General features: G+C 35.8%; 1 non-coding gene across 1 annotated transcript; it reads right to left on the reverse strand.

The window, feature by feature from the left end:
- Positions 1-9036: 9036 nt before the first annotated feature.
- On the reverse strand, positions 9037-9143 carry LOC141603354 (small nucleolar RNA R71). The gene has a single exon (XR_012525235.1). It is a non-coding gene; the product is annotated as a small nucleolar RNA R71 (small nucleolar RNA).
- Between the last annotated feature and the right edge of the window lie 870 nt (positions 9144-10013).

The raw sequence follows: 10013 nt of genomic DNA on the forward strand, positions 1-10013 counted from the left end.
ATGGGGTAGCTTGGGAGTTGGGATTGTGGGTGCCAAGTTTTCACACATAGGATCCATCTTCGTTTTATCCTTGAGCTTCTCCATCAAGTAATTTTTGTATGACAATTTGACTTTCATGAGAAGGTCTATAATGTCATCTCGAACTATCATGGGCTCCATAGTGGGTGTGAGAAGGTCCTCATGGTCAATAAGGACGAGACATTCTTCTTCATCGTTGAAGTAATCCTCAAACTTCTCAAGGATGGGTTCCTCAAGCAAGGTAATCCCAACACTCCATTCATCATTTGAGACCATCTTTCCCTTATCATCTTCTTCCATAGATTCACTCCTTCTCATTAACTTTTTCTCCATCAGCTCAATAGTCACATCAAATGTCACACCCTCATACTCACAAAGGCTAAGAGTATTTGGTTTACTCAACCTCATTTCCTCTTCATCAAATACCAGACTTTCATACTCACAAGAGCTCAAGAAAATTGGATCTTCCAACTTCACATCTTCCGCAACAAAGGTCATAACCTTAAATTCACATTCATGGTCAATGCTTAAGAATTGGTGAGGAGTGGTTGGGTGGGTGGTTGCTTGGGTTGCCTTCATTTGGGCAAGCCGAATTGCCGACTCCTCACCATAGGTAGCAATGCTTTGAAGAACATTGCTCCTATTTTGGCTCTCTTCTAGTACTTGTGAAGAAATTTTGTTGGTCTCCCATCATTTGGAGAACCACATTTTGAATGTCAAAGTCATGCTCATTTTCTTTTTGTGGGTGGGTGTGAAAGTGGTTATATTGTGGCATTTGGAATTGGTTGTAAAGTGGGTTTTGGGAGGGTGGTTGTTGTGGATATTGGATGTGGGGGCTTTGGTAAGAAAAGTTGGGGTAGTAGTTCGGACTTTCATTGTATAAGTTGTAAGGTAGGTTTGTGTTTACTTTCTCCTCAAACTCCTCATACCCATAGTGATACTCAAAAGATCCACCACATACTCCATGTGTCAAGTCTTGAGCCATCATCATAGCTAAGACAAGGAAACAACTACAACTAAGGAAACTACACAAAAATGGTAATAATGACCTTGAGGAACAAGTTCATCAAGGTTAAAGCAAAATTAAAATAGACAAACAAAAAAGAACTTAATCACAAAACACCGTCCCTGGCAACGACGCCATTTTGATGTTGAGCGAGTCATAGTTCACTCAATCAAACACATTTATATTCTCAACAAACAACTAGTAAGTGGTTAAGTCGAGCTCGATCCACGGGAAGGGGTGCTTTGGATTCTTAGCCTATCTATCTCAATTTATGCAAGTGTCACGATTTGGTTTGAGTTGTAAACTTCACTTCTAAAATGGAAATGTAAACAAATGGATAACAAAGCAAGTAAATAGAGATGTAAACAATCTATTAAAGGCACTAGGGTATCATGGGTTCATAGGGAAATCATGGTAAAATCACTTAAATGAGTCACATAGATGCAAGCAATTATTATTGTTGGAATCGAGTTAGTCTATGTCTTACAATTCCTAGAGAGACTTAGGTCTCAGAGCCGATTCGGTCACAACTTCACAACACCTACATCGACTTGGTTCTCCCTATTCAACTATATGCATGGTCTAACAAGCCTTGCGTTATTTTATGTCTTACAAGTCTTGTTAAAAGGATATGAGAATCATGCTAGGTTGTCAATAAAGCATTTCATCAAACGTAACATGTGCATAAGTTGAAAGTACAATAAGCAAGCATTCATATGAACTTATTAAGCATAAATCTATCCCATGATTAACTCCCCTAATCCCCCACTAATACTAGTTATGAAACTACTCACTCATTATCATGGAAAACATGTTAACAATGGTGTCAATCATTTTAACAAGTATAAAGATGATGGAAGAGTAACGCAATAAGCAATAATTAAGTAAAGAGTAAAGAAATTATACCAATCTTAAGATGAGCAAATGGAAAGGAATGAATAATAGAAGAGAACTTTGATCGATGATGAAGAGTTGTCAATTCTCCAATACAAACCCAAGAATTCTTCAACTACAAGGCTAGATCTAAGATTGTTTGAGAAATAACTAAGGAAAGATTAAAGTGCAATTTGTGTAATGATTGATGGCTAATCTTTTCTAATCAACTCCTAAGAAGACTTAATCTAAACTAAGAGAACTTGATCTCCACTAAGAGGGCTTAATCCTCAACTTATTACAAAGAGGGTATATATAGTGGTACAAGGATTAGGTTAACTAAGGGCTTAAATGACGATTATGCCTCTTAATTGAAGTCCAATGCCTTGCAAGTCCTGGAAATGGGACGCACGAACACCCTTCGAAGACAATCATCCTGTTGTTGTACTCCGTATTTAAAAATTATATAATAATTATATTTTATTATATTTAGCGAGTTGGGCTTGAGACAGAATAATAATAATATAATGATAATATGATACATGTATGTATATATGTATACCATACTAGCTATCCACATACATATACCCTTCACCCTACCTTATCCACCCAACCCTATCCATTTGTAATCCACCATAATCCACAAAAGATAAGGGAGAAGAGAGAAAGAGAGGAAAAGGAGATTCCGTCACCTCGCCTCAAGATCGTAAGGTAAACCGTCTTATACTAGCCTTTATGTTATTGTTTTTATACCGTGACTCATCCGCGACTTAGACCCGCTGTGTGACCACCGTGACTGACCGAGCAACCACCGTTGACCACCTTATGGGCATTTGACCGAGAGGTTTTAGGGGTTTGTTTGTCACGGGTTAGGGTTCCGGGTTTGAAGGGGTTGCGGGTTGGTTTGGGTTTGAGTAAGGCAGATCTTGGTCCAGGGTGGTGAGAAGAGTCGAGTGGTGGTTGTGGGTGGCCGTGAGAGTGGCTGGTGGTGGCGATTTCAGAGTAAGAAGGAGGGATGTCGGGTTTGTTATTGTTGTTGTTGTTGTTACGGTTGTTGTTACGGTTGTGCTGCTGTTGTGGGTGGTGGCTGCCGGCATGGTGGTCACCCTTGGACTCACCGTGGTAAGGGCGACACCATGGTGGTGGTGGCAGCCACGGTGGTGTTGAGTTGTACGTGTGGTGGGTGGCACAAGTGGTGTTGTTGGTGTTTGTTGTTGTTGTGAGTGGTGTCGGTTGTTGGTGGGGCCGTGGGTGGCGGCTGCTGACTGTGGCCACCACGACTGGTAGTGGTGGTCCACGGTGGTAGTGGTTTTGGGTTAAATCGGGTTTTGGTTAATTAATAAGCCGGGTTTTATTTAATTATTAAATTCGTATTTATTTAGTCGTACACGTATTTGTATAAGTATATTATTATATTTATGCGTATTGGTATAAATAAATTAGTATATTTATACGTATTTGTATGATTAGATGAGTATATTTATACGTATTTGTATTATTATCGTATTTTAGGAAATGGGTTTTGTGAGACGGTTTTACGAGACAGGCCTAACTTGTTTGGCGGATTGCTTATGCGGATTGCTAAAAGGTAGGTTAATCCTACTCAGTTTCAATATGCATTTAAATGGTCATGTGAGTCGTATTTTAGTGGTCATTACATTATAACATGATATTGGTTAAGGTGATTGGATGAATCGATAATTGGCATATTTTGTGGTATTTGCATTTATTATACATGTCATGTATATTGGATAATATAACGGTTGTGACTGTTGTGACTGTTGGGTGTTGTTGAGGAGACGGGAGACGGTTGGGAGACCGTCTTCCGCTTGGGTCGCCTCTTGGAGCTTTCCCACTCCAAGAGAGATGTGCACATTAATGACTTGAGTTTGGAAGGACGCGTGTGGTTGAGACACGACGTCTAGTAAGGGATCCGAACCCGGTACGTCTGGGCTTATCCCGGTACCTGTTTGTGGTTATCGGTATGTCTGGACGTGTCCCGGTACCAGTGTGGTTGACGGTATGTCTGTTGGAGTATGCGTCCTTAACAATAGTGCGATCACATGGTTAAATCTCAAATTAAGAATACGTAAGGGATGATTCATTTATATAGTCAACTGATCAACATTAATCAGTAATGATTGGCTAACTAGAGTTTGACGTTGCTGTCGTTTGACGGTGGTGATCAGTTGATCCCTTAAGGTCACACCTAAAGGAAAATTCCCTTAATAGACAAATTGATTAATTGTATGACGATACAAGTTCATCAATTCCTTAAAATTGAACAATTCAATTGTGAGAGAGAATATTTAATATCTTATTGTAATTGGATTAAATAAGATTTATTTTAGTAATTAAAATACTTTATTACTAAAATTGATTATTGAATATAAAATAATTGAGATAAGAATGAATGGTTGATTATAATTACAATATGTTGTGAATTATAATTATATGACCCATTTTATTTTTGTGATCAAGAATCAGTAGTCAATTTGTTGTATGTAATTTAATTAATTTATGAAATGATATTTATTTGATAAATATGCATTAAATTAATTAATAACATGTAACATACTACATGTGACATATTGTGTGACAAGTGACAAATTGACAAAATAAAATGGTAGTCCATTTTATACATGGTGACCGAAATAGAGGGAGTAGTAGTGGATTATCGTTGATTTATTTTATGTGATAAAATAGCATAATCATACCTAGTCTAACTAGTCTTACACCTACTATGTCTTATGAAGAACAAAAGTAAAAGCAAGTGCCATGCATTGGCCTTGTGATCCCTCCCAAACCGGCACCCCCTTTGGCATATAGAGAAATTGTTTTCTCTATTATTCATTCATTTATTCATCATTCATTACATGCAATTTTGCTGTTCTCTCCCACTTCTCTCAAAAACAAGCTTTTAGAAATATTAATTTATTCATCTAATATTATAACAAATATTGGATTACTAGTGTAGTAATAAACATAATATTGGAATCATTTTAAGGATAGTAGTGTATTAATCTAGTTAATTTATATATTAGTTTAAGGGACTTGTCTTGGGTGCAATCAAAAGGAGAATCTCTACATTGGGATTTTGGAGGATCATCCATTACATTATAGCTTAAGAACAAATAAGGAAGCTGACCTTATTTGTGCCCATATTTTCGAGCCTTATAACAATGTAAGGGCCATTTTTTTTTCTTATTTAATCTCTTATTTAGTTATGCATGCACTAGATCTAAAGAACACATATTAAAAAGTTAATTAGTTCACTATTAGAAGAGTCTAATAATAGGTATATGAACCGAACAATTGGTATCAGAGCATAAGATGTTGCATGCATTATCGGTTTTGTTTTTCCGAGTTAAATATAACTTAATTAAAACTAGAAATTTGTGATTTATTAGAGTAATCACGAAATCATGATGCATGTTATATATTCTGGTTCTAAAATGTTTTTAGATCATTTTTATGATTTATGGTAATTTATTGCTCATTTTAATGATTTTTAGCTATTTTATTACATTTTTATGACTAAAATGAAAATTAAAATGCTAAAAATAGTTAAACTAAGTTTCTGATCTTGAAATTTTTATATGACCTCACATGCATATTTTACTTATTGTATGTAAATTCTGTATTAATGTGATTAATATTGCATGATTTATGATTTTTATGAGATAAAAATGGATTGAATGGAGGTAAAATGGTTAAATATAGTTAAACATCAAACCAAGACATAAAATTTTAATATTTTGTCACATGCATATTTTACTCACTGTGTGTAAAATTTGAAATGAACTTGATTCATTTTGCATGATTTATGAATTTTTAGTGTAAAAATGGCATAAATAGTGACTATTTTAGCATAAATAGCTAAAACAAATTGCTTGGCATGAGAAAATTATTTCAGGTTGAATTTATATCCTACTTATCATATATAAAGTTGTAAAATTGATTGGATTAATTTTTGTATACTTTAGATGTTTTATTTGATAAAACCGATAAATCGCAACTATATTTTCCTCAAAATAAATTCCAAAATTTTAACCATGGTTTTTGACATTATGAGTGTCATGGAAATATTCCAGAATGTTCAAAAATTTAAAATTCAATTTTTGAAATTATTGTACTTTAATTTGGATTTATTTCATAATAGTTATGATTTTAAGGTCAAAATGAGCATAAAATTATATCAAGTTGCATTATTGTCAAAAATTGTGTGAAGACTAATTTTTAAGTCCTAAAAAAGTTAGGATAATTAACTTGAGCTTAAATTTGATTTAAGTATTGATTAGTAATTTTAATAAGTTATTATCACGCATTTCCATAAAACTGGGTTATTTTAACGATATAAGTTAAATAGGGCGATTTGGCACATAATTTGGCATGATAGACACATATTATAATGGTGCATATTTCAATTGTTGAATGTCTTTTTATTTATATAATTTTGAATTATGTAATTTTATCTTAGTATGGCCTTAGTTTTAATCGATATTACCCGTAATGAAAGACAATATTGATTCAGTTGTAATTTAATGTGATCTCGTATCACTTTTATTTTTTCTAGTTTATCATTTTGCAAATGTATAATAGGAATTATGTATTTTTATTACTATTTGTGATTACGAAGTTCCTTCAAGACGGTGCCATTCAGAAAGGTGTTCCGACAAAGACGATGGTCTTAGGAGGCATGCCACTGATGTGCTCAATATTTGAGCATATTTAGTCCCCGAATTAGCCTCGTTCCTATGCTATTTAGTGCATATTTGGGTCATTTACTATCTTTAGTCCTTTGTTTTGCATATTCTTTGAGGTTTTATTTCCTTGGTAGGAGAGGAGTGCAAACCTTGCATTTTCATGGCAAAATAGAGCTAAATTGATCGAATCTAATGACCAAGCATCAAAGAGAAGACAAGACTAGAAGGCCTTTGTACATAATGTAGTAGATGGGCAATGATGAAGAAGATCCTTGCATCTCCGACAAAATCCAGGAGGATTGTTGGAAGAAGAAAAGAAGAAATGGCACACTGGACTAGGATCCGAGCGTCTCACCTATCGGGACGCTCGTCCAGAAGCTCCACAATCCGAGCGTCCAAGCTGCCAGGCCGCTCGTCCACCGCCTACACAATCCACTAGTCCCGACCTTTTGGACACTCGGATTGTCCTCCAGTGCAACACGTCCTCTTCTTTCTCCATTCGAGATGCGCATATTTTTGAAAGACTAGCTAAAAGGAGACCCGCATCTTTTCTTGAGAGGAGCGATTCCTCAAGGACTTAATCGTCATTTAAGCCCTTAGTAACCCTAATTTGTGCACCTAATCCCCACTATAAATACCCCTTTAGTCTAATTAGATTAGCATGTTCTTCTTATCAATCTTTAGTGTAGTTTATATTATTCTAATCTCCCTTTCATCTTGTAATCAACTTCTAATCAAGTCTTAATACAAATCTCATTTCCTTAATTTCTCTATTGTTCATCTTTTATTTTGGGTAATTGAAGATTATTTGGGTTTATTGGGAGATTGACAACCTTCCATCAATCATCAAGTACTTCTATTATTCTTTGTATTATTCTTTTGGAATCATCATTAGGTATAAATCTCTTAATCCCTTTTTAATTATTGTTAATCATCTTCATTTATTCATCATGTTTTGCTTTGTTAATATGATTCACAACCTTGTTAACATGTTAAACTTGATATTGAGTGAGTAGTTTCCTTAACTAGGGTTAATGGGGAATTAGGGGAAACCAACCTGGAGGATGATTCATGCTTAATCTAATATGTTCACATAATTTATTTGCTTGCTTGTTGTGATCTCAACTTATGCACATGTTATGTTTGATGAAATGCGAGCCTATGAATCCTTGCATTTTTTACCCATCACTTACCTTTTCAATGAGACTTGTAAGACATAAACCAACTCGAGTCTCATTAGACCATGCATATAGTTGAGTAGGGAGGATTAAATCGACTTGTAGGTGTTGTACAATCTAATCGATTCGGCTCCGGGACCCAAACCTTCCTAGGATTGTAAGATATAAACCAACTCGATCCTATCACAACAATAATTGCTTGCTTATAATTTGAGAATATGTTTGTATGATCAATTCCCATGAATCCCCTATGAACCCATGACACCCTAGTGCTTTTAATCAATTGTTTACATCTCATTTTAATCATCTTGCTTGTTTACTTTTATTGTTATTTAGTTTAGTGATCTTCTTATATCAACCCAAATTGTGACACCTCTAGACACCACTACTTGTAATCGAAAATCCTACATCAATACCCGTCCCTTGGGATCCGACCTTTACTTACCTCTTTACTAATAGTAGAGTTTTTTGTGAAGTTATAAATATTGTTTTGGTCAAGGTGCTCCTAACGACAAGTAACCGAAATCTAAGCTCAAAGCGGACCGACCAAAAATGGCGCCGTTGTCGGGGACGGTGTTAACTTGATTTAATTTTCTTTGATTGTTATTAGTTGTGTCTTTGTTTGCCTTGGGGAAGTAAAACTCCTCAAGGTTTGTTCTAATTGTTTTCGAGTTGTTTGATATTTTGCATGTCTAGAAGATTACAAGTTAACTTGTTACCCATTGATCACGAAATTGAAAGAACTTTGACAACCAATAGAAGACTTGCTAGAAACACTTTGAGAGGTATTGGTGAGGTTGTAGATATTTAACCAAATACTATTGAGTTCATCAACCCTTTTGCAAGAGAAGGTGAGGAGAACCCAACACAAAATCAACCCACAATGCCTAAGTTTTCATCACATTCCGTACCAACCGAGGAGAACCTACCCAATGGAACTCCCACACCACAACACTTAACCGGAAATTTCATTGCAAAATCCGCATTTATCCAATTAGTCGAAAGAAGCCAATTTGGGGGGATGCCTAGTGAAGACCCTCATTCTCACATGGAGACTTTTTGTGACTATTCTGATGCGATTTCACAAACCGGAGTGACTTAAGACCAAATTGGATGGGTCTTATTTCCTTTTTCTCTAATTGGTACCGCGAAACAATGGTTGAAGAGCCTTGATAAGGCTACTCTTGGAATTGACTCTTGGAAGAAGTTCACTCTAGCTTTCTACAAAAAATTCTACCCTCCGAAAAAGACTAATATGCTAAGAGCTCAAATTACGGGTTTTAAAAAAAGGGACGAAGAAGCTTTGTATGAAGCTTGGGAGCGATTCAAAGGAACTTGTCGCTCATGTCCTTATCATGGACTTAGAAAGTGGTTCTTGGTACAACAATTTTGGAATGGACTTTATGAAGATTCCCGAAACATTCTCAACAGGGGATCAAATGGTATGTTCACCGAAGTTGACGATAATCAAACTTGGAACAAGATTGAGGAAATGGCGGTCCATAATTCATAATATAGTAGACCTCGCAAGGCTACTAGAGGAGGAAAGCATGAAGTGGACTCTATTACTCAATTGGGTGCTCAACTTAGTACTCATATTGATGCCATCAATTTGAAGTTTGAAAAGGCTATGGCTAAGCTTGAAGAAGCCTCAAAATCACCAAAGCAACATGTTAATGCCATGGTGGCATCCTCATCAATCCCAAGTGGGATATGTGAGAATTGTGGAACTTTGGGACATGACCAAAGTGAATGTAGGGGAACAAGTGAGAAAGTGAATGCTTTTCAAGCATACAAAAATGGTACCCCTTATTCCAACTATTACAATGAAAACACCAAATTCCACCCAAATCTCTCATATAAAAGCCAAAATGTTCAAAACCCTCAACCAACATACACCCCACCTCCCATGAGAAACCAAAATCAAAGACCCTTTTACAACCAAAACCAAGGTTATCAAAATCAAACTCCATACAATCAACAAAATGACCAAGGTTTTGATGTTCAAAAAGCCGTCTTCCAAATGCAAAAGAATCAACAAGAATTTTTCACTCAAATGCAAAAAGATAGCCAAGCAAAAGACATCACCATCAACAACATCCTAGCCCACACAAAAATTTTGGAAACTCAAATGACCCAACTAGCATCTTCAAGCTCTCAAAGACAAAAGGGGCAATTACCACCTCAAAGTAATCCCCCAATACATGAAACGGTTAGCACCATCCACTTGAG

The sequence above is a fragment of the Silene latifolia genome, chromosome 9 (assembly GCF_048544455.1).
Source record: "Silene latifolia isolate original U9 population chromosome 9, ASM4854445v1, whole genome shotgun sequence".
NCBI lineage: Eukaryota > Viridiplantae > Streptophyta > Magnoliopsida > Caryophyllales > Caryophyllaceae > Silene > Silene latifolia.